Here is a 25,549-nt window from a genome sequence, read left to right on the forward strand (position 1 = left end):
CGAGATGAATAACACTAGAGACTCGCAAAAACCGGAACTCTAGCTTGCTCATTTTTTGCCCGCTTTTTCTAAGTCGTTTCACGGTATCAGTTCCGCGAGAAATTGTTTTCCAGTATCGTCGTAGTTTACGTTTACGAACGGTCATCGGAGAAAAAGCAGTCACGTGATGCCCATCGGCGCGCGCACACTTGTTGCGCACCGTGTAAAGAACGCGCCAATAAATAATAGACGCTACTTGTTTTACTCACGTCGTCGCAGCAAGAAGAAGGAAAGAAGAACGAGCAAATCGTCTGGAAGGCATCGATCCCCGTCGAGTCTTGGGATTCTCAGCATCCGACGCAACGTGTTCCTTATCAACGAGCTTTTGCGCGCGCAAGCACGCATCCTCGGCGCGTGGGCAGGCCCGAGTAGAGAAACCAGTAAAAGAGACTTCCCTCTCTGTCTCGTTCTTCTCTTCCGCCGAGCGAATCCACCACGATTCTCTTTCTCTGTCTCGTCATCGGTTACCTTGCCGGTAAAAACAGCACGAGGTGGCCGGTCGCGCGAACAAGAGTAGGGGGATAGGCGTGGTTCAATTCTCGTAGGTGCACTCGGAAACGATAGTGTTCGTGTGCCCACCTCGCGCCTACTGAGCTCGGTTAGGCCGACGTGAACACGAAGGGGGGCGAGTCTGGCCGAACAACAAAGGTGGTGGGGATAGCTGTCACGGGCCGAGCAGTGGGGAGAGAAGGGGAGTTAAGGTTCGCACACACGAAAATCAGTGGGGACGCGGCCTGTGCACGTGTAGAAAGAGAGAGGGGCGAAGGGAGTCGAACACGGCCGAAGGTGAAACCCGCGAGCCGTCGTAGTCTCGCAGTCGGCGCGAGACCGCGCTACTGGAAGGGTCGGTGTGTTGTCATATATGTGAATGTACGCAAACGCCTCTCTCAGATTCTCTCTTTCCACCGCACTCACCTTATATTCACCTCGCTCGCACGAGAATACCGACAACGACAAACAAAACCATTAGACGACAGAGTATAGGAGAAAAGGCGCGAGGAAAGAAGAGACGAAGTTGGCTGCGTGTCGCGAACCACCCCTTCCCGCTCGCCGAGTGACCGAAGCAGAGAAACAGTTTTTTTTCTCATCTCGTACGTAGAGGAGAGACGACCGCGTTCGCAAACCGCGTCCAAAAGTTAAGTACACGCGATCGAAATTTTCACATCCATTTACAGCGTCGCTGTACGACAATTTACACAGTACGATATCAACACGGTGAGCCAGGGGTGTGATCTTAGAGAAGAGAAGTTACACGATCGGTTGGATACCGACGGACCGAAGAAGTCTGTGATCTCGATGTGCCTGGTTGTATATTGTTTACGAAACGTATCGGTTCGTAGCGTGTTTATGCGCAGCTCACGAACAGAACTGGGAATAAGTGCGTTCGCAGGAACGTGTGTGTTTATTGAGCAAAGGATACGCTTTTGACGATTTCGATCGTCGATCGACGAGGAACTTTTCCTCTTTAAAATCGTAGTGCCATTTTCTTTGATGAAATTAAAATAGTGAGAGACAGAAAAACGAGTGTCGTGCCGCTGTATTGCCGTTTAGATAGGAAAACGAAAAAGGAAAGATAACAGGGGCGCAGCGTGGATTGTGTGTGATATATTCCATCTACGATCGATCATCGTAGTATTATTGGTGTTGATTGTTGTTCGATAGCCGTCTATATCTACTGCCCGAGTTGTGTTAACGACCGTGTAAAGAAACTCGTTGCGACGGCTCGGAGACGATCGCTACTGTGATAACGAACGATATTCGTTTTAAAATTATGTTCAGTGTCTGCCTTTGTGATCCGTGACATTACTACCGTCGGAAGTATACCTCGAAATCGTCAACTAGATCAACACGTTTAAGTGTCAGAACAGAAGGAGTTGAATTTTGAAAGCATCGGATGCGCGGCAGCCTTTAACGATCACCGGGTAAGCCATAAAAGGCGAATTTCTTTTACATCGTTACGTTGACATTGTGCGCCACGCCGGCCACGAGATACACGCGTTATCTATCAGTCGAGTGACTATGTGACAGAGCTATATGATCATCGTTAAATCTGTACAACGTAATTACCGATACGAATCGTTCGTATTTATCAAATTTCCGATGAGACGTTCACGTCGTACATCTTCGTTGATTTATACTTTCCGATTCTCGAAAGTAAACAATTCGATCAGTTACTTCTAACGAATGTCACTTTTACAAGCAATGAGGTTATGTAAGTTTTTCGTATACATCATGTACTTATGTAAAGTTGAATGATTATTTCGCTTTATGTTTGTATCCTCACTTGTTGTTCGAGAAATCATTTCCAGCGTTGTTTTTCCCTATCCTTTATGGATATATCGAACACCAGTAAAGTAACGATCCAAGGAGAATAAATTTCACGTAGAAAACGTTGTGGAAGCGATACGATAACCAATAATTGATATCAAAGCCGCTTTTTCTCACCCTCGACGACAATGTCGGGCACATTTATAATCCGTGTCACACAACTCTCCTCTCATCGTCACGTGCGAGGGCGGTTTAATGCCACGCGTCGAGCTCGTTGAAGCGTCGCGGCGCTAAGCGTCGGAAGTAGAGCGGATGCGCGTATTACGGCAGACGCGCGTGAACATCTCTTTTCACGCACGACCTTTTCCGTTCTATAACGTCGCAACGAATTTATAAGCTCGTTTAATTTTATCATCGACAGATCAAAACTTCTCGCGACTCACGTTCCCAGGTGACTATATATATTTTTTTTTTTTTTTCTCTCTCGTAGAAGTTTCACGTGGTCATGGAACCGTGGATCTTTCGTTCGTTCGTTCGCTTGCTTTTTTTCCACCGTTAACCTGTTTACACTTGTGCACTCGTGCATGCGTGTACGTGTCGATGAAAAAGTTTTTTTGTCGCGGGTTAACCATCTTCGGGCGTAGGTAGCAGCGTCACGTGCGAGGGTGGCTTAATATCGGAAGTGGAGCGAACACGCGCGTTAGCCCAGCCACGTAGAACGATCTGCTACGACCAATCTCTTTTACGCGTGTCCCTTCACGGCTCGTGACTCTGATGCGCGTGCTAAGCGTGACGCGCGCGTGCTAATCCTTTGTGTCGATGTTGCCAACGTGCGATCATTTCGCTAAATATTGCCATGTTTAAGAATTTCACCTGCGTAAAAGAATTATTCCATGCTCTTCTATATATAATGCATATATGTATAACATCTCTATTCCGATTTTATCGCATCAACCATACAGTTTTATCTTTTCTACGTTCGATATTACATCGGATAGATGGAATTCATTCAGTAGCTGGTTTACGCATATAACACAGAGTTCAGGATAAGAAATATATCTACTCATTTCTAGGATTGACGTTAGTAATCGCATTAAAGCCCGTCACGTGAAAGAAAATCGTCGATGGTGACGTATTCATCGGCTTGGAGTGTAATCAAAGTTTATTCACGCGTGCCGCGGCCAATGGAACGCAAATCGTGCGAACCGTAGGCTCTATTGTCTTAATCGGACCTGTGTACACTGATAAGCGACCAAGTCCAGCGTTTCTCTTTCGGCGGGTGAAAAAGTGAGACGGTATACCAGGTGTCAGGTGTCACGGCTGTCCGGTTTCGTTTGCAAACACGCCGAACAACAAGAACGTTTCTTGTCGATCCTTCTCGAGTGCTTCTTTCCAGGTGGTTCCTCGAACGGCGGTAGTGCCGCTACGAGAAAATATTGTTTTTGCTCGTCGACTTCGTAAACCTCTCTCGAACCCTGTTTATTTTTTTTTTCTCCTCTTTTTTTAATTCACAATTCAATACAAGCTAACTTGCGCGAACTCGTTGATCATTAATACCGACGAACAGCTATTATTACAGTTTACGCCGGGGAACATATGCGCGACAGTGTTTTTTGTGCGCCACGTTACTGCAATGTGCATAGTTGATCCGTGCGACAGGCGTGCACAACGCGATTGTAGCATAGGTATATTCCATCGATCTAATGGTCTAATTGTCCGCTAGAAGTGGGCCTCCTCGCCTCTTCGTCTCCCTCTCGAGTCTCAGCTAGGATAGAGAAACGTGTCGCTCGCTGTTTCCTGACGATTGCGCAATTTCTTCGAGGACCGATCTTCTCGAGAGGTCGCCACGGTGTAAAAAGGATCGCGGAGCACCGCCCATCGGGCGACTTGTCATTCGTCGATCCGTATCTATGCGGACGATTTATCGTGCTTTATGCACATATTCGCGCCCGCCGGTTGCTGGCGGTGCAGCGTTTGCGCGCCGCATGCGGGCAGCTGCATCAAGACCAGGGCCGCCCTGCGCATAATGATACATTGCGCCGGACATGAAAGTTATAAGCTTTAATTCGAGGCTCGCGCGATTCGCCGTACGGTGACCGTATATCGATCGCCAATTTGCTATGCAGATCCAAGGCCTTTCGGTGCGCTCCCTGACGCAGCCCCTGCAATCTTCCCTCCCCTTCCACCCTTTTCACCCTTTTCCATCGTGCTTGCCAGCCCATCTCGCTTCCACCGACACGCGGGAGCAGTCACTGTACAGAAATAGAATAAGCGAGGATTAAAGTACGCGCTATCGCCACGATAAGATTATACTCCGGCTCCGATCTGAAGACGATTACACGTCTTGTCGTTCGTCGTGAGTTTTCTTGTTTCCCGTACGTTCCAACGCACTCCTCGGACGCTTCTGTGTCTGCGTTAGCGAAAGTCTATTCTTGTGATTCGTTCGTTTAGCACACGCGAATTTAGTTCGTCCAAAGATAATGATTCTTCCCCTAGATCATGCGAATCGAGAAACATACATTGAGAATAATGGATATGTGAACCTACGCTACTGTTTCTTTTTTCTTTTTTTTCAATTTCCGTGTTTTCTACTCGCGTTGCTTCGCTAAATTCTGCCGAATTTATCATCTCACGCACGTGACCAAATCGCGCATTCCGATAGAAATTCGATAATCCATCCTCTAGAATCTCGTCCAGATCGAATTAACGTATATCCAGTATCCAGTAGTATTCGTTATCCATTCCGATATCATCTTCGATCATCCAGCTCTGTATTTTCATTTATAAGCTAGAAACGCATTCACATTGTATCGATAAATGTATGCGGAACTGGGATTGAACCAGACCCCAATGATACAATGTGTTCTTTGACGGCCGCAGACTTACGCAGCGAAACAAAAGACGAAGAAAATACTCGGACCTGGTGAATCAGAATCGTACGCGTTCCGTTTGTGCGGCACGGTCGAACATGATCAATCTCTGGCGGCGCAGCGCGGCATCGCAATTAGGAAATCCATTTGATGTAATTGCGCGAACGACGCGATGGCCTGGTAGCTGGTTGGTCATTTCTCGGCTACCGCGGTTAATCAAACGCCTGTAGTCATCCACTTGATCATTTACCTATACCCATAGACCGATATCGAGACCTGCTTCGACCATATCTGTTGGTCTTTGCAGTTCCCCCACGGGTATACCGATCGTTGGGTTTCCAGGCAATACAGGACGATCGTTGTTTCCATTCGAGTGTGGATTCGATGAGACCGAGCCCTGTATCGGTGCTGATCTCGGTAGCCAATCGTTGACGCGTTCTGAAGGACGAAGACGATAACAAAGACGACGATCGTAATGGCCGCCGATTAACGACTTAACGACCCCCGTTCGGTAGACTACGGTAAATTGTAGGTATGTTCGCGGCTATGGACAGGATGTTGAAACTGGATCGTGTCTGACTATATAAAGATGTGATTGTATCAAGGTAGTTTGTGGAAATTTGATAGTGGGTTTAACGCGAGAACCGGCTTCAACAGCAAAATAAAAAGGATCAGAACGATTTGTCGCTCTTTATTGAAATTATAGCAACTTACAATCCTGCTATGTACTTCCTTCGAGATAGGGATGCGATTTTAAAATTTAAATTCGAGATTATGAAAATACAAGTTGAGATTTGTTTCCTTTGAATTAGACGTTTTTTCCCAAATCCTCTCGTTTTCTGTTTATTTCAGCACAAGGAAGACTCGTTGGTTCTTTTGATATTAATCCTGCTGCGATCGTTAAATTTGTGTATTTTAATCCGCTTTGATCTCTCAAACTGAAAAGATTTTTTACAAGAATTTTCGAAAAATGTTTAACGTAAGATCGAAGTGAAAAATCATGCATCGATGATAACTGTATCGTACTTTGCTCGAACTAGAGATATTTTTCCAACGTTAAAGATATACAATTGGCTCGAAAGAACGCAGTAGAGTTAACAGGATACGCTTTATACAAGATTTATAAGGAGCGTTACTCGATCGTAGTTTCGATCTGCAGCAAATATCAGCTCGATCTTTTGTCCTTTGGCCCGTAGCTGGTGCAATTTCGAACGTACGCCCACGGAAATTGGACAACGGAGTCGTAATGATCAACCATTATGCTAATCGTGCGCGAGGATAAATCTCGCACGATGATACACACGCGGTGAATTGTCACCTGCGTGTACAAAGACAGTACGCATCGCGGGAAGAGAGAGAAAGATATGTGATGCAAATTGTAGCCTGGTTCGCGTTCGTAGTTCACGCTAGAGCTACGTGGCTATTACGTTTCAAATATAAACGCCACATAAAGGACACACTCTGCATTGTTAGACTAATGGTCTAATGAACTGAACAACGTCTTGACGGAAGAAAGGATCGAATGATACGTTTGACCCGCGTGAAATGAGGCGGAGCCGGTGAAAAACCCACCACGAAATTTAGGTTAGAGGTGGTGCAGGCTGTTTGCACGAACGATTTCTTACACAGCATCTATAAATATAAATACGTGTATTCGATCGCAAACATTTGAAGATCATAGTAAAAGAGCATGATAAATACAGTTTTGTCGACCCTTTTCATTTTGATATCACTTTACTACTAAACAAGAATATTTTCATATAAAATAGTTAAAACTGGAAAGAAGCTAGGTTCGATCAAAGATACAATTGTTGAGATATGCAATACTTTTTGGTATTTTGATATTTTCAATGTTTGAATATTTTTCAATGTTTTGACGTTATGATAAGCAATATTTGTAATAAATTACGAAGAGGATGCTGAAATATTTATTTAGTTTGAAAATTAAATAGCAAGAACGATTATAGTAACGTGCTGACTTTTAAACCCGTTAGCCTTTAAAGAATGGAAAATATAGTTTATTATGTTCTTGCTCTGTGGTCTTCATTTCTATAAACATGGTACACAGTTATAATTAAATAACCATATACATGGATATTTACACGAACATTTACATTTATAGTAATAAAAAATTCTAAATATCAACTTGGTAAAATGCAAAACGCAATCTGATACAGCGATGATGACAACAGTTTATCTAAAGTTATAAACGAAACAAGCAGAAGAACGAGTCGAGGAAACAGGTAGAAGCATACAGCGAAGCCCGTGTGAATCTTTATCTACCTAATTCGTCGGTCAGATGGTAAAAGACCCGGACGAGGCAGCGCGCGTAGGTGGCTGGCCATGGAGTTTCTTCATCGGCTCGCAGGTGTAACGCTGGTTAACATACGACCAATCCCTTTTGACGATATATTATCCTCCGGTTGTCCCTGGTCGATCTCCGACGAGAATTATGTGGAAAGTACTGGCTTGCGTAAAGTGCTGCCTATTTCTCTCTCGATTTCTGTGTCCTCGAGCGAATGGACCCGTCTTTGGACTCACCGTACCGTCGAATTATTGTCCTCGTGAATCTGTGCTGGAAACGTGGCATAAATTCTCGTTTCTTCTCGTTCGAGGCAACGTCAACGTTCACCGTTATGCTAATCCACCTTTCTCCGCTGCGACACGTACATTTTGTTTCCTTCCTTTCTATCAAAACGAAACTTCGATGAAACTACGAACAGATAAAACCTTAAATATTCTTTTGTAAATTCACCGCGATATAAAAACCTGTATTTCCATATATATATTTTTCATCATTTTATTATCTCAATTTATAAATTCAGATCTCTCGATTCGTACGATGCGTATATACGCGTTACCGGCGTACGTACGCGAAAGAGGTGGAGTTTCGAGAAGATGGAAGCGGCGATAGCACAGAGGCAAGAGGATAGAGTTGTTAACCGTACCGTGAAGCGTTACACAGGGATTACCTGGCGTTGGTGGATGAAAGCGAGGGTTGCGCCAGAGAAAAGCTAGAGGGGTTGCTACGACGTCCTTGACCGTGAATCATCCCCGTGCGGTTGCCAGCCTGCAGGTTGGTTGGGTTGTACGGTAGGATGCACACCGGAGGCTATCTCGTCTCGTGCTCTGCTCCTCTAGAAATCAATAGCGTTCTCGTTTGTTGCCGGTAGGAAATTGTGCCAGCCTCTAAACGGATAGATCTCCACCACGAATTCGTATAACTCACGTAATCCGTCTGATTTTTCCATACTAACAATTTCGTCGGCAAGCTGTCGTCGTTTAAAACCACTGTTAATGTTGCAAGTTTGAAGGCAAACCGCGCTTCAACGAAGGGGTATTTAAATCTACCGTGTTATTATGCAGATTTTACGACGAGCGTAGTTTGCAGTTAATAAGTGTCCGCTTCAACAAGAGTCTGGCTAGCGTGTGGATTTAATTAATTGTTCTATCGACGCACTGTTTTTCTTTTCGGTTGTCTGTTATTATCGGAAATTTCGTTTATCTTTATGTCGCTGTATTTATCGTTTGAATTAAGATGTTATTTGCTGATCGTGGTTCGATTTCGTCGAAGCCAGTGTAACAAATCTTTATTGCACTCTGCAAATACATGATTAACCGCACAGTAGCGTGTGCAGGTCACGTTACATATAGCAGTCGTGTAGATCTCCACGCCAAACCCATAAACGACCGTACGGAGATTTCATATTCGCGAAAGATTTACGATCGAATCGACGTAGATTTCCGTTTTGCAATATGTACCACGGGTGACGGCCGCTTGAAACTATGTACGTATTGCTCGGTATATAGTCGACAGGTTGAATCGAGAGACGCGGGAGGTTTCGTATCAACTTGGGAAAAAATCACGAAAACTGTATCTATCAGCGTACCTTACGCGTAGTACGTACAAGTTAGCCAACCGATACTCGCTCATATCCGTCGATGTTTCATGTTCACGATCTCGTGTAATACACCCACTAACGCGAGTTGGTTTTAACAGAGTAATTAACACCCACGCGAGCCAGTTAGCTGCCAAGCGCGATCGACTTTGCTTTCAAAACAGAATGATTTGCTTTTTGTATTTTTTTTTCGTGTCGATCAATACAATCGTTTTTAACGTTCAAACTTCTATTATCGTTGGCTTCGATTCTCTACCATTTCACTGGATATACGTACATGTCAAATTCTCGCGTTATATCCAACGCCAGAAGATATTATAGAGCGATGGAATCATAAAAGACGCGAAACGAATCAAAGTCTTTTATTATGAACAAATTATGAAAACGTTAAATTCGGTTACAGGATCGTCTTCTTATGTACTCGCGATCAGGGTGACGATACGAATGAGTCTGGTGCGGCTCGTGAGAACGAGTCACGAGCACGTTTTCCCGGCGGCGCGTTCTCTCCCGGAATTCCTCGTGTTTATATAGGTCAGGAGAGGCGCGTGGCGCCTATCGATCGACCCTGGAGTTCGAGTTCAAGGTCGCGCATCTCGTTTCAGAGGCTGCGCCTCGCGCGGCTCGCACACGTGCAATCCCGTGCAACCCTTCGCTTTACGTTGCCGGCTCTCCGTACGCGAGTCATCGTCGAACGTTCTCTCAGAACCTGCCTTTCTTTCATCGTTTATTTGGATCGACCAACATCTTGCTCGTGTAACGACGAAAAATAAACGTGTAAGGTATAAGATGGAGGAGAACACGAAGGGAGGAAAATAATGGGTGTTAGGTGAAAAATGCGTTTTCGATCGATTAGCATCGTTATTCTATTCACGATCGATAATCGTAATTCCAAGTTAATTTCTGGCCTCCCTTCGTTTGGATGCTGAAGACTGCGCGTTCGTCCGGTTATTGCAGAGGTGCTTGTTCCTCAGTTGCGGTTACTCGCTTCCGTAACGACCGCTGAACGATCGCCGGCGCTAGGAAAACGATCATTTTCTATGGTCGAACAGGTAGCTGGGTTGGGCCGGGTCGTTAAGTAGGTGTACATACCTGCCGCAATCGCGAAGTCGCCAAAGAGGCTGGCTACCGGAGTTAACGAGTCCCCGCAATGCCTGTACTGTCGTTGTCGATCGTCTCGTCCTCGTCCTTCTCCCTCCGACTGTCGCTGTTTCGTTTTCCGAGTCTCTTCATCGACGTTATTTCCTTGCCGCTCTTTTTTTTCCCGTTTATAAGATCCGCGCGCCAACAAGCTTTTGATCTCGCTTCCTCTCACGTCGAAGAACTACCACCGATATGCGTGGGCAGATAGATAGATGCAGCCAGGATAAAAACGAATCGAGATATCGATAGCCGCCAACAACACGCGCCTTTGGCCGAAAATGAAGAACGACCAGTCTACCCTCTCGCGTTGTTGCACATATGCTCGTGTACAGCGAGACAGAGAGAAGGTCGTTATCGACGATCGAATCTTGGTACTCTGCTGATTCTTGAAGCGGGCTTACTACGCTCGACGTTCTCTCTGGCCTGTTGCAACCAGTGGTTCCCAAAAAGATGGTCGTGTGCAGCATATACTTCTGACAAGTTATTTCGAGCTGGCCGATGTCGTTTTTTATTACGTCGTTGATCGGTGGCGACACCTGTCTCGTGAAAATCCGATAATCGCGAAAAACAGTAATTTTACGTGGATGGTCTCTCAGCTGGGATTTTTTTCCCTTTTTTGTTTCTTAATAAATTGCACGGTGTTTAAGCCGTCGGAGTATCTTACGTCAGATTTATCTCGTATCGAGATTATTCGTTCCCTTGGAGTGCGATGCGAAAACAACGTGGAACGTTATTCCACTCATCCATGCGCGTTTTCTTTCCATCCCTCTCCTGTTTTAATTAATCCTTATCCTCACCTGGCGGACGGAAAAAATTATGCCATTAACTGTCAAGAGTAAATCCGAGTTTCACGTGGCTCAGGTGGCGTAGAGGGCAATCCACCGAGATTCACTCTGGTACACCTGTTACGAGCGGCGTGGACCTCGAGGTTTCTCTTTCTTTCAGATCCTCTCTCTCGCCCCTCATTTGTAGGTATCGCGGCCCTCCCACTTCTCCGTTATTTGTTCGTGCAGGTACCCTAACTGCTTATGCTCGGCCTTCTCTCTTCGGGGACCCGCGGTCTCTCGCGCGGCAATAAATTCTCTCCGCTGCTACTTCTTCGCCTTGTTCCACCTTCTTCTTCTCCTCGTCCGCCGCCGCCGCGCTGGCCCTCCATATTCTACCGACAGTTTTTCTTCGCCTTATGTTCCGTCTCCGCGACTCTCCATTGTGCTACACACCGCCTTTAAAAGGTACTTTCATGCGCCTCCGGAGGCTCCAGCGAAAGGGTATCGATCTTCGATAGTTTCTCTACGAAAGCGTTGATGCCGCTGCTTGCCATCGGTTCGAACAACCGCGTCAAGCAAGGCGTAAGCCAATGTCACCATATTTTTCCTTTCCTTCCCTTTTTTCTCTTCTCTGTTTGTGATATTCCTCTTTTTTTACAACCCCCGCCTTTGTTTTTCATAGTTACTCGACGAAGGACATTCAGCTTTGACGTCAGCTGTCAACTGCCGGGATTTATTCAACGATGAAATTCGAGGTTCGCCCAGCGTGGCGTCTAAATCAACCTCGCGGGTATCTACAACAAATCAAACGATAATTATCGGTTCGAATTGACGGTGTCGATACAAGATTCCTGCGATCGATAGCGCGCGATAGAGAGGCGTTAAATATCGGGAGACCGCGAGAAAATAATCGGTACTTGACTCTAATCAACCTGTTCCACCATGCACCGCGATAAGGGTTTATTAAAGTAGTTCGTTCTTTTTTCTCCTTGGCGATTTCCTTTTCGCCGATTTCCTTCGTCATTTTGCGGAGAATAGCCCGTGCAGTAGAAATTATCGCGTCGATCGATCTACCGTTCGCACTTTTACATCGTTTCGATCGATGGATTTTCCGATCGGCGTCATGAATGAACGAGAACGATCGAGCTTTAATGCTGACAACCAGTTTCGAACGCTAGCGCGACGATGCTGTCGAACGTTGATTGAGTCCACTCATAGCCGCGTTAATTACACCGATCCCAACCGGTTATTATATAAAAGCTGCTCGATTGAACTTTCGGTTTGCGCGACGAATTAAGTCCGAGTTGCAAATTTTTATTTTTCTTTTTTTCAGTTAGATGTTAGTTAGTACATATTCATCAAGTGGATATAAAAAGAATTTTGCACGTATGCCTATTTTTCAAATGCTTTTTTCTGAAATTCCATGTCTCACTTTTAAATTTTTGTAGTCGCACGATGATACTGTTAAATGGTAGAAAATTAGATATACTTGAACCTAATTAATTGTTACACAAATATTTTTTGTAAGCCCTGTATACGAATCTCACGACAGTAATCACTTTAACGATCGTCTGAGAGAATATTCAACTTTTTGCGGTTTGTTTATAAATAAGCGAACATATAGAAAAAGTAGTTGACTTTATACTTAAAAATATATATGTAAATATACAAAACCGCAAGGTATTAAAATTTCCTTTGCCTATATGTTCTACATAATACACGTATAAATCGCACGACACTTGTGTCACGTTTCACTGATTCTGGCTGTACGGTTTATGTGGGAAAACTTTTAATTTTTCATTACTTGTTTAGATACAGATCTATGTACAATATTAAAAATATTTTATGGCGTGGCAACGGTTCAGTTTCCGTAAATTTACATCAATGTTTTCAGTGCTACAAAAATGATCTCAGGGACCATATGAAAGAACATAGAGTAGCCTTATGAGTAGCCCAGGTCTGAATTCGACTTTCGTCTAACGTACACTATATACTTACATGCGTCTGGTAATTACAAAGTCGAGCCGACCACGCGCCATCGTAACTCGCGCAATTGACGCTAATCGTCGAGACACGTTTCGTTGGAATTCATATACCTACAACGTATAAAAATCTATACACCTTCCCGTGTCGCGAGATTTCACGGATTTGTTTCATACGGTGACAATTGCCGGCAACTAGGCGAATATTCGAGCGTTAATTGAATCTCACTCGAAAGACACGCGATACTCGCACGAACAGATCCACAAACCGAACGCGTAGTCAAGATTTTTCTTCTGGTTTCGAATCATCTTGAAAAATTCCCTGCTACTTCTCTAAACAGGTGTTACGTTAATAACAGAGGACCAACGGGCGTGATTCTTTTTCCTGATTTTTGAATCGTTCGCGTGACTGACACCCATCGAACGTACCGATTACTCGACGATCTTTCGAAATTGTTTCTCGATACGCACGTCGTTACATCGAAGGAGAACACCGTTCGATACAGAGAACGAGCGTTCATTACGGTTACTTACTACTTCCTTTATAGCAGGTTGGCGCGTAAAGCCGCGTGTAATCCCCGTTTTTTGTATTTTTCTCGTTGCTCGGAATTTCGATGCAACCGGCCAGCAAAAAGCTGCAACTGGAGCGTTATACTTAACGCGGTCCCAGAGTTTCGCTAATTACATACGCTTCGTACAAGGGTGCTCGAGCCTTGTTTTCTTTTATTGCGTTCAGAGCCAACATTAATAAATACATTGAATCTATCGAGTAGGAAATGATAGGATGTACCTTTTTCAAAAGAGGACATGTAAGAGTTATTCTAACTGAATTGATAACCTGTGAATTCGATCACTTGCCATTGGATATGATCGATTTGAATCGATTCGATCGTACGATATTCCTTCATATTCCTTTTTCCTCTTTCCTCTTTCCGCGTACCTATACGTGAACAGGTATGTCTTTACTGTTCATGATTTACATCTATCGGTCTTCTTTAATCGGATCTGCATACATAAAGTCATGCACACCAGGCCGTAAAGATTATCTGGTAGAATGATGGTTAAGCGCGTACCTGCTTTTCGTCAGCGATCGATGTTCGTCGCGCTATTTCACATTCTCCGTATCGAATTTCCATCGAAATGGAAATTTCAAGTATCTAATACACTGTTGCGGATATTATACAATTTTCGACTTCTTCGAGAGGATATACATCCACGCGAACATTTCTTCCTTTTTTCTTTCATCCTTTCACGCCTAGTCCACTGTCGCGAAATAAGAAAAGTTACATTCCCGGCTTTCTTGCCCGGGACTTTGCCCTTTGCAACGATTGGCCCGTTGCGTTACGTCATCTCGGCTACCGGCAGTCTTGAAGGGAACAGGGAAGAAAGAAAAAAGAAGAACGTGCCGCCTCGGGTCCGATGCAAACGAGCGAAGTAGGTCGTCCTCCTAAAGTCTCGTTGTCATCGGAATCCTGGGAGACCCTTGTGCCAAAGGGGTTCTCAATCTGGTTCATCGACACCAAAATCTCGATTTTCCTTTTTGGAAAGTTTCCACCTCTACGATTCCACGGTCATCGTATCGCCGTGTTTCTCTCCAGTCTTTTATCAATGACTTTGCAAGAATGAAAATTCTCAGTTCACACTCTACCAATTTTGTCGTGGATCAACTCGGAAGCCTCTATTTTGTTGGACCTCCGGATGCCTCTCGACCACGTCCTTCTCCGATAACAATGCCCTACACTCGGAATTAAGCGTAATCTCCAAGGAAGCGGCTAACCAGACACGGAAATAGGTTGACTCGTAACAATAGCTGATCGGTGCTGCGGGTGCGTGTATTTCTCACTTGGGAACGACCTAATCTATGGAAATGTCCCTGAAAATTGTAAGTGGCTTCATAAGATAACACGAAAGGTTTATCGGTTAGTTTAAATCAAACGCCTCGATTTATTTATCACAGTAACGTCTGTTAAACGTTCCATTTATACCAATGATCGAATGATATGGATCAAGTGGTCGATCTACTTGCTCCACTAACGTCCGATCATCTAAAAAGTACGAGACTCGACGATGCCTTGAGAACCATCGAGTTTCTCATTCAGCTGCCCCGTAGAAGTCGCTAATTACGCGAGAGCTACGCAGTGGCATCGTGCTATCATCTTCACAGACTTTATCTCTCGATCCCAACCCCTAATCCCCCTCGTCGGCTGATTCTTTTACCTTTCGAATTCCTAAATTCCTGAATTCTCGGTTTACGACGAAAGTCCATCTAGGAGGTCGAAGGCGGCTTGTCCCATTCGTTACCGGTAGATAAGCTGCTTCTTGGTCCATGGTGCTCTTCTCTCGCTGCACGAAGGGTGCACCACGACTAGATTTCCTCTATCGCTACGTTTTTTATTTCCATACGAAATTTTGATTCCTGTTCAGTCATCCTGCGTGTCGACTTTCTCTATCGTTACGTTTTTCATTCGCTCGTTCATTCTCAGATAAGATTTTGATCCTCGTTCGATTACCTTGCAGGTAGCTCTGCTCCTATATCGTTACATTTCTCGTTTCTATACAATGAAACTTTTGGTTCTCCTTCAGTCATTTTCATTTTTCTTCTCTAATTTATTTAAATGTACCGACAATACAGCGTTATTATGAATGTCATATATCACTTAACACATTCACGAGGAAGACGTCTACGCTAGGATATTTATTAATGCCACATTGATCAACTCATATCTATTCAACAACTATATAACCAACATAGAGGGTCTCGCTAGTAACTTTAAGATCTCAGATAGTATAGAAAGTTGACGGATGAGTTTACCATCGGTGGTCACGAGCAGCCGTATATATACACAATGTATAGCGCGACACCGGGGGATCACGTCGCAAACGTGTTAAGCCACTTCTCCAGCCAGCATTCCCTTTTCTCGTTATATTTACTTTGTGTATAAGTGTAAGATAAAATGGGACGATAAGGCTCGGAAATAAAGTGTATAATGATTATATAAAATCAAAGATGCGTTTATTACCGATCCGTTCACAGTTAGCGTTCAGACCAAGAGCGACGAGTGTTTTATTTGTCTGATTCTTATACGAACTTTTGATTTCTCTTTGCAATCCTTTCAATATTTTTCCCCAGTTTATTAAAATATACCGATAACGAAACATGAACGTCGTATTTCAATTAAGTAGCTTTTTGATTCGTAGAGCTCCTTCTTCGTTGCACAGAGAACAGCGAAGAAGGTGCTTCGTTCGTACACTTTGTTTGTCTATGTTCATTCCTTATATGCACTTCTGATTTCTGTTTACAGCAATTCCGATATTGCTTTCTAATTTGCTTAGATGCAATCGCAGATAGCGTATCTCAATTTCGTCCTTCACTGGCGAACACTTCCGGATTCGCATATAGAAATGCGGGGGAAGATTTATTCCTGCCGCATTCTTCGGGGCGACGGAACGAGCCCGCTGGCCACGCTGTTAGTCAGTTGGTCGGTGTACCTGTTCCCGGTTTAATGGATTCATTTTGACGGTTTTACGATTCGCTGGGAGGTCGATGTCTCCACTCGAAAATAGACGGTCATTCGGGACATTGTTACTACTCTCGATGTGCGTAGAGGGCGAGAGAGTGGTGATGAGAGACGAGGACGAGCCGAGGAAAAAGAGAGAAAGCCCGTGGCGAGCGTATGGAGTGGCAGTGAGTGATTTAGAAAGCTACGCCGTCCGCCAACGCGTGAAACCGCGCGAATACGCGCTCGATCCCCCAAGATAAAAAGTTCTCGTCCTACGCGTCGCAGTGTCGATGTCCTGCCGAAACTAACCAGCTTTCCTTCCCTTTACGCATCCGTGTGCGTAATCGTGATTCACTCGATTATCTCGCTTCTAAATGCTAACTCTCTAAATAGATCGTCACGTATCTTCTTCTTATCAGATTTCTATTGTAATCCCGATTAAATTGTTTCGTATCTGATCTAGCGTGGATTTTTAAAGCCCTAGAGTTAGTTGACGTCGTGATACTTTCGTCATATATGTCCGATTAAAAATCTTCGAAGCTTTCGTATCTTATCATAACCCGTCGCCTGATTCCGATACTCTTCAGTTCGATTACCAAAATGCTTGCAATAGACGCGTTGATTGGAGTTAACCCTTAAACTTGGTGTGATGGAGATAACGTTCTGGGATATATCAACGATGAATTTATATCGAATTACATCGGCTAGAACTGTTTGAGCAGTGACATGATTTATTGCTATTGACTATAGATATTTGAATTCGCAACTGATACAACGCTCGACTCGAAATTCAAAACTATAACAATGATTATTTACTACGATATCTAAAGTGCTTCAGGATCCGCCAGTAACAATTAAAGCATTCCAAACTCCATCCTTCTGCTCCAAGGAACCGTCGTCTTCTAATAATCTTCCGTTCGATTGTACGGACCGCGACTGGAATTTCGAATGGATGCTGACGTCTGTAAGCCATAGCCTGGTTCGACGAGCCGACTAAAATTTACGAACTTGTCACGAACGCCACGGACAATTCCTCGCAATGATTAGTCGTAAACAATGCCGGTCTATCGAGCTAGAGACAGTAAACGACGGGGGCGGACATTCTAAGCGTTCAGTCGTCCTAAGCTTCTCCCATGACGGTTCTTTTTCTTTCGCTCGTGTGCGCTTATTTTTGCCAATTTAGAGAGACAACGAGCGGAGGCAAGGAATTCCACGGAGAGACGAGACGTCGCGTGGGGCCACCATTACGTGGCCCCATGGAACAGCCGTAATATCGCGCGATACCACCGCGGATACCTATAACGCAATAATGTGCCGACTTTATGCGACAATTATCGCAACGGTTCATGGGTGTAGAAAGACGACGAAACCAGTGAGATCCCATTAACCGGCTACGGTGGGCGCCCCAGCGTGTGGCACCTGTCCGGAATTGCGTATCTCCCGTCGACAATTCTTGTTCTCTGTATTGTTTTAGAAACACGATGCGATTTATCCTTCGTGGCTGTTTCTTTGTGTCCCTTCCGAGTGCAGAAAAAGGATGTACGATCTGTGTATTTGGGAAAAGGATACAGAGGCACGATTATAGGGTGGAGAATTTTTGTCTTTGGACAATTTGTCTGGTGGTCGTAGTTTAACACGACAATAGTTTAATGTGAATATTTGTGTGGAAACTTGGAATAAGGATCTATAGCATATTTTGGTCAAAAGTTCTACAGCCTTCGACGATCGTACGCACAGTAATTGTGCAATTGAGACTTATGGAACTATGTAGCTTAAAACCTGCTTGTTTATTGAACGTTTCCATTCGTCTATTCGGTTAACGAATATTATAATTTCTCGATAGCTTACGTACGTTGTCTAGTTAATTTCAAAAGCCCTTACCGGTCCTAAAAAAGAAGTTTAGCATCTTCTGGTTTGTGATTTAGGGTAAAAGGGTTTACGGTCTGGAGGTAGCGATGATTTAGCCCAGCTGTTCAGGGATGCAGCGAAGGATATCGTAAAGCGTGAAGAAAAAGTTTTATCCCTTGGATATTTTTCCTTGCGATCATAATACAGGCAAGCCATTTATAACACGGTTTTCTCACAAAATTAGAAAATGCTTAAAAAATTGAACAAATCAATACTATCCAAGAAAGTTTTTAAAGGATCAGGATATATATTGCTAGAAAGAAGATAACTTTTAATAGTGGTCGCAATGATCGTTAACAATGATGAAAAGGATAAAAATTAACTAACTCTAATTTCGTTAATTTTCTTAAACTATTCTACGTCACCTTTTCACGATACGTCGGAACTTTTTTCTCGAAGATTCAGTATCTTCCTTACTCATCTTAACGTTTAATTATATTAATTATTAATTATATTATAATAATTATTAATTATATTAATTAATTATATTATTAATCTGCGTTCTCAAACTCGATAAGAAAATCTTTTCAGCTCAAAATAGCAGTCGCTATCGAACGAAATAGCGATCTCGCGATTTTCGATCTCCATTGTACCAATTTTCTCTGTCGTGTAACAATTCCGTGGATAAGGCGGATCGAGTCGAACGATCGAGCATAACAAAGCGATAATTACCAGGGCCTCGGTAACAGGCAGCCGCCACGGTAATTGACCGAGGGCTTCCCGCCGTGTAACGGCGCAACAAACTTATTGTACTCGGACACGAGCGGTGCCACTTTAATTCCGCGCGATATTCATCCGCAGATGGGCGGCGAATAGGCGCGTAGCAACAGGCCGCGTCTCTTAATGAGGCGGTCCGCTGTTTAACACGTTGATTGCCGCGCGAATTTTATATATTTTACCCTGGAAGCTGCAACAGATTGAAATATCACAACTATATTATAATTAGACTGCGGATTTCTGTGCATATTTATATTTGCACGAATACAATTAAAAAGATAGAATTTCTGTAGTAAATTATTTTACTCACCGAGTATTATAAAAAGTATTATACTTTAGGTGTTTTATAGATCTTTTCATATTACGTACGCGCTAAATGCTGCTAAATATTACGTACTGCTCAAGCTCTGTGACATCCAACACGAAAAAAAAAAAAAAAAAAAAAAAAAAAAAATGCACGCTTGAAGCAATACAACATCGTTCTTTATTGATCCTGTTAGATGCTTTTGTGCAGAGAAATCGACGTCTCATTGTCCTAAGAACCGAAGGGAAGCGTAAATTAGCGATGAGTTAGCCGATAATTAGTCGCGGCATTTAGCAATTTTCCACTTTGAAATCCTCTATATGCTGTCAATGCACAAAAATCCGTAGTCTAATCACAACATGTGATTCTTGCGAAATATTATATTTTATTCGCACATATTTCACTGACATTGTTATCAAAGTTGCTCAAATCATTGACGATCTTTCAGTCGATGAAATTTATCTTATCGTTCAATTTTAATCGTTCTAAAGAACTTAGTAACATAGCTGACCGATGACCACCGTGGCAGTCAACGCGTTAATTTGTTGCGTGCGAGAAGTCCGAGCTGCCGTGTAACGAGAAGTCGCAGTGACTCGCCCCGGAATTCTCTTCTTTCTCTCGTTCCTCATTTCACGCCGCGAATGAAAGTGCCGCGTTTCGTCACTAGCAATAAATCCTCGGTATTAACGAAGCCTTCGGGATGCACGCGAGATGAAAGTCGATGAATGGGGATCGTTAACTCTGCCGGCATCTCGCGACTTTTCGAACGAAAACGGGATATCGGAAAAGAAAGAACGAGTCTTGGGACTAAGGGGTGATATTCGTTGTCGATCACACGAATCGTAAAAATGTTAAATGTTGTTCTTGTGAAAATAATCGACATGGTTTATATCGCTAATGATATTATTCATGTGCCTATGTAGAGATAGGAAAGATTAGGTCGTGGCGTTTGATTATCAGGTTGAGGATATTTATGAGCGCAATTGAGAACGTAATGCCTAGACGAAGATTTACTTTGTATATTTCATATTTTCATAGATGCGCAAACCACCGTAGATTATCCTGACTAGCTGCTATAAACTCTAAGCTTTCGAATAACCACTTCGTGACCAGGACAAATAACATGTCTATCAAGTTAAAAGAAAGGATCTTTGAATTATTCAATATTTTATTTATCGTTTGTTTATTCGTCTGCTCAAGCTCTCTGACATCCAACACGTAAACAAAAAAAAAAAAAAAAAAAAAAAAGAAAAACGCACGCTTGAAGCAATACAACATCGTTCTTTATTGATCCTGTTAGATGCTTTTGTGCAGAGAAATCGACGTCTCATTGTCCTAAGAACCGAAGGGAGGCGTAAATTAGCGATGAGTTAGCCGATAATTAGTCGCGGCATTTAGCCGGTCGATTCGATGGTTCGTCGGGCGTACGTTCAGGGTAGGAGAAATTTTTAAAAATACACGCACACTCGATGAATATCGTGTCGTAAAGTAATAACGAAGTTTGCGACAGCGAACGCGGCTAAAAATAATGCCGTCCTGAGGAACGATCGATGGCGTATTCCACCGTGGACGAGACTGGGTGGAAGGGAGAACGAAAAAATCGGCGGCTTTGAGGAGGAAGCGGCGAGGACGAGTCCGTACGACGTGTAATTAAAACACGTTAATTCGAGTCAATTAAGCTGGACGCTTACGAAATCACGGCCGCCAGAGCACGCTGCCAATATTCTTAATTACTTACGCCCACGACCGTATTTCTTCTTCGTTCAGCCCTCTTTTAACCGACGCGACGCGATCGAAAAGTCGCTCGCGATAATTAACCACTGTCTGATACCGGTTATCGCGGTTAAATCGTTGGTGGCGGTTATTAAAGAACGTTCTTGAAAATTTGTTTTCAAAATTGACTCGAAACTGACCTGTCTGTGAAGGCATTTTCTTCTTGTCTTTTACGTGGATACTTCTCTTATCGTGTTCATCGTTCGATAAACACAAACGTATTTTATGTATATAATTTAACCCCTTGATGCATACGTCTTTTCATTATTCAACGGTTGAAAAAGATTAAATTTTTTTATGATAGAAAATAGCTGATAGTGATAATTAATTGACGCGATGTATCTTATATGAGATACAGTTGTTACAAAAGATATTTTAACTCCCATTATTGGCAAATTAATCGTATAAGAATACCACTACTAGGAATGATATCGAATTTAGTATACTTGGGCCTAATTAATTATCATCTGACTGTTATAATAAATACAGTGGTATAGTGGTAAATGCAAATATATTTTGTAGCTACTGTAACAAACTGCTCAGCGATTCATAATGTTCATATACCTACCTATTAACTACGTACACCTATACGCGTTACATACATAGGTGTACAATCATACTTCACTACAATCACGTACTTTAAAAGATTAATAAGCACGAAACTCGATAAGAATCTCATTTTACAGTCCTCTAACAACAAGTACATCTGACTACTCTAACAGAAAAATTGTTCTCCATAATTTATTTTATTGTTCGTTACAAAGCACCGTGTCTATAATTCCGAAACATTTACCGATCTACCATTGCTATAGTAAAAGGGTATCGTCCGATGTAAAGGAAGTACGATTACGGTAATTCTTTTTTTTTCCCCCTTCGGCAACGAAATAACAATCGTCCTGTTTGGTTCAGTAGCAGGGAAACGCGCGTTCAAAGCAAGATCCGTTTCTGTATCTCGATTTGCGGTTTTTCCGTCGGTGTTGTCGGAGGAAGAGCCTTGTTCCATTGATTTTTATCGTGGCAAAAATTTCGCGCACCGCGGCGTACCGCGGTTGATCGCGTTTTTCCCGTTAACATTGTAACGCGCGTCCGTGCCGCGCGTTTCGAGCGTCTTCGTCCTCGCTGGCGCAGCCCAGAATTCCGTGCCGCCTCTCCCCAGTTGGCCAACCGATCCTTGACGGGGAATCACGAGTATTCGATCCCTCCCGTTCTTGCACGACCTTTTTTCCTTCCTCTTGGTTCGTCGTTGGAGCGAGGCCGGTGTACACCGTACCCGGCCACGAAAGGAAACCACGCGAAACGCTTTTATTGCGGCAATCAAACCGCGTTTCTTCGCGCGGAAACTTACGAGCATACGGCCATACGAAAACCGATCGACTACTCCGTATTAACACGTTCGGCGCATCATATACGATGCCATAGCCTTTGCTTCATCCGCATTTTCTGCAGCACATGTAATTCGTAGAAATTTTTATACCATGTACATGCATCGTGTTTTAACATATTCCTTACTATCGATGAATATTCTACGACTTTTTTCAACTTATAAGAAATTTAAAGATGTAAAAATTCACGAAACGAATATGATATGCAAAAGTATATGGAATATTCAAAGTAAGCTATATATACCGCTTATAACTTTTCCCACATCTCTATTTAAATTTTATTCCTTTCTGTTCTGTACATAAAAATATAGATTCTAAGTGTAAGCGATGCTGTTGCGTTTTTTGATTCTGTGTTTAAATAAAATGACTTAAGAAGAGAAACGAAACAGTGAGCGCTATATCAAGATACATAATTAATACATAATTAAGAAAAATAATTGTTTCATCATTCTACTCGACCTAGGTTTTTAGTGCTACGTACGACAATAGAAACGAATACGACGTATATATACGCACACATAATCTAAAATGCTCGAACAATAAACGCGTTAATTCACAATGCAATAAAATTGCAAAACTAAAAGGTCGTCGCAGGTCCAAGCTGACGTTTGGAGGCCACGAGCAAATAGTCCGAAGGATATGCCTGTGACTGGCATAAATCGGTATCCGTTATGCGTCACTCGATTCCACGCGAGGATCTCTCGCGAGACGTCGTGTGCCGTGTCAAGAACGTCGCCCTGGTGGATGGACGCGATGCGCTCGCGAAGAAGTTCCCTCGTTGCTACGTGCACCACGATTTTCTGACATTCCTTTCCCATTCACCTATACCAGATACGATCCTAGCGAAGCGTTTAATCGTTCCGCGTGGTGAGTCGACGGCTAAGCAACGACCGGAAAAGACGCTCGTGGGCGGAGAAGAAACTTTAATCGCAAATTTTCTTCGTAGCTAATCCCGATCGAGCGCGGATGCCGTGCCTCCTGTTCCTCTTTTTTCCAGCTGCTTGGTAACATCGAACGATCAACTTCGTTTACTCTCGCGCGGTTTAATCTTAGTTCGCTACTAGCGTATCGTTCGAAAACTTCGTCATTTGCGCAAATTTGACGTTACGTATGTGGACTATCTTCTGTCAGAACGTTCTGATATTTTGCCATTTCGAAGCCGTAGGAAACCAAAGTTTCGTCGTTTTCTTTATGTTACGTCGTTCGTTATCGTTTGTCATTATTTCGTAAGAATCTGCACGACATAATTTTACCTGGAACGTGGAAAACCTGGGAAACTTTGAATATTTCAACGTATCTCGAAAGGTGAGAAAATACAAGATAGAGACATTTTTACCAACCAGAGCAATATACATTCTAGTTTTACTTTGTTAATATTTCTACGTGTAGCGTTAAAGAGGATAGCGATAATCATTTGCGAAATAATCATACTAAAAGCTAAGCTACAAAACCTTGCTCTTTGGAAAACTATACGAGCTATTCGACTAACAACCAAATAGCGGAATAATCACAGAGGTATCGTTCTCTTTCCTTCATAAAATCATTGACTAGATAGAAGACTTTAACCTAAGTACCACCTCGCGATATCCATCGCAACTTTGTAAACTCGCACGCAAACTCGACTTATACAGCGTAACATCCATCAAATTAGACGTGCTCCGTTTCGAGTAGCTCGTAAACTCGCAAAGTCGCCTCGACCTAAAGTTGACTTTAATATACCAGCCGCGTGCTATCAAGTCACCGTACGCTTCTCGAAAAATACAACGTGTGCATTCGTATCAGAGTGCTCCACCTCCTCTCTCCGCCGTTGATTCCACGAGATTCACAGTGCATCCGCCGGTCCGATTAATCACGGCCGTGTCAGCTACCTATTTCGGTCGGTCGTGGTCAGTATCTCCCTGTAATTCGCGCGCGGTCGGTCCACGAAAAACGGTGGACACACCCCCTCGGTTCGTCCTATATACGTTTCGTTGTCCATACGCGGATCGTTGCAGGGAAGAACGGATCGACGCGTTTAGCGAGCGCGAAAAAATAGAGGATACGCGTTCGTAACGAGGTGCAGTGGCGGCTCGGCCGTAGCGTGCTCCTGGTGTGGCACATACAATCGTACGAAGGATTACTTAGCGCGGTAATGACGATCGGTCGGCAGATGGCGGCCACGATAAAAACTCGCCTTACCGCGGCCCCGTACTCGCCATATAATACCTTCTCCATCCGTCCATCCATCCTTACGTGTCTTCCTCTCCGTCCCCGTCGGACGCTCTCTCGCTCCTTCTCTCTTCGTCCTTCTCGATCTGCTTCGGTTCGCCACCGTTTGTCTTTTTAACGGAGGCCTCTCCGTTGCGGCTGGTCCCTTCATTTATCATGTTCCAATAATTCCACCGGTAATAAAATTGATTTGTTCGTGGGCAACGATCCTTCTTGTCTAACGGTAACCAGGTTGGAGCGCGGCTACGGGCGCGGTCGTGCCCGATATTCCCGTAAATTCGGCTGAGATCACGCGCCACTCTTGAAACACGCTGATACGTCGACGGAATCCGATCTTTCGAAGATCAGAATATATTTTTCTCGATTCGCGAACCAAATAGAAGTAACGTTCAGTCGCAGGTTTCTAGTTATCGCTTTGTAGAGTTAGGTGCTGTTAGATGTCTTTACATTCAGTGACTATAGAAAGTATTTGTACGTCGCTTCGTTTATTACGGCTTCTATGTAGCAATTAATTAGGAGCATGTGTATTGAATTTCGTATTATCGTGTACCACTTTCATGTGGCTGTAAGAATTTGGTACTGTGAGAGTGAAAGGTAGAATTGGACAATAAGGGTACGTGTAAATACCTTTTGTAGCCGGTTGTATATACCGTGTTTATTGCGATGTTACGTATTCCTGGTGTTTTTAAGCAATTATAAGGAAGAATTCTATGAATATTCGAATTTGTAGAATTCGGGGGCGGAAATTTACGTTGGAGACAAAACGTTTGAGAGATTGTGCGACGAGATAGC

General features: G+C 43.5%; 1 protein-coding gene and 1 long non-coding RNA gene across 7 annotated transcripts in view; one reads left to right on the forward strand and one right to left on the reverse strand.

Annotated features, from left to right (window-relative positions):
- Positions 1 to 25,549, forward strand: part of LOC132916533 (E3 SUMO-protein ligase EGR2) — a 68,011-nt gene that overhangs the window by 14,131 nt on the left and 28,331 nt on the right. The window contains exon 1 of one of the 3 annotated variants that reach the window (XM_060976619.1): positions 736 to 1,961. The exons of 1 other annotated variant lie outside the window; for it this stretch is intronic. The gene's annotated coding sequence lies outside the window, so the exon portion shown is untranslated. Of the gene's footprint in view, positions 1 to 735; positions 1,962 to 1,990; positions 2,252 to 25,549 lie in introns of those variants that run through there. One more of the 3 variants, XM_060976621.1, reaches the window with a different exon arrangement.
- On the reverse strand, positions 7,174 to 9,723 carry LOC132916532 (uncharacterized). 4 transcript variants are annotated; one of them, XR_009660117.1, is made up of 3 exons: positions 8,407 to 9,705; positions 8,150 to 8,314; positions 7,174 to 7,752 (listed from the first exon to the last, which is right to left on the reverse strand). It is a non-coding gene; the product is annotated as an uncharacterized LOC132916532 (long non-coding RNA). The 4 variants fall into 4 exon arrangements; XR_009660116.1 differs by having other exon boundaries at positions 8,435 to 9,704; XR_009660115.1 differs by having other exon boundaries at positions 9,068 to 9,700.

This window comes from Bombus pascuorum, chromosome 2 (genome assembly GCF_905332965.1).
Source record: "Bombus pascuorum chromosome 2, iyBomPasc1.1, whole genome shotgun sequence".
In the NCBI taxonomy this organism is placed as follows: Eukaryota; Metazoa; Arthropoda; class Insecta; order Hymenoptera; family Apidae; genus Bombus; species Bombus pascuorum.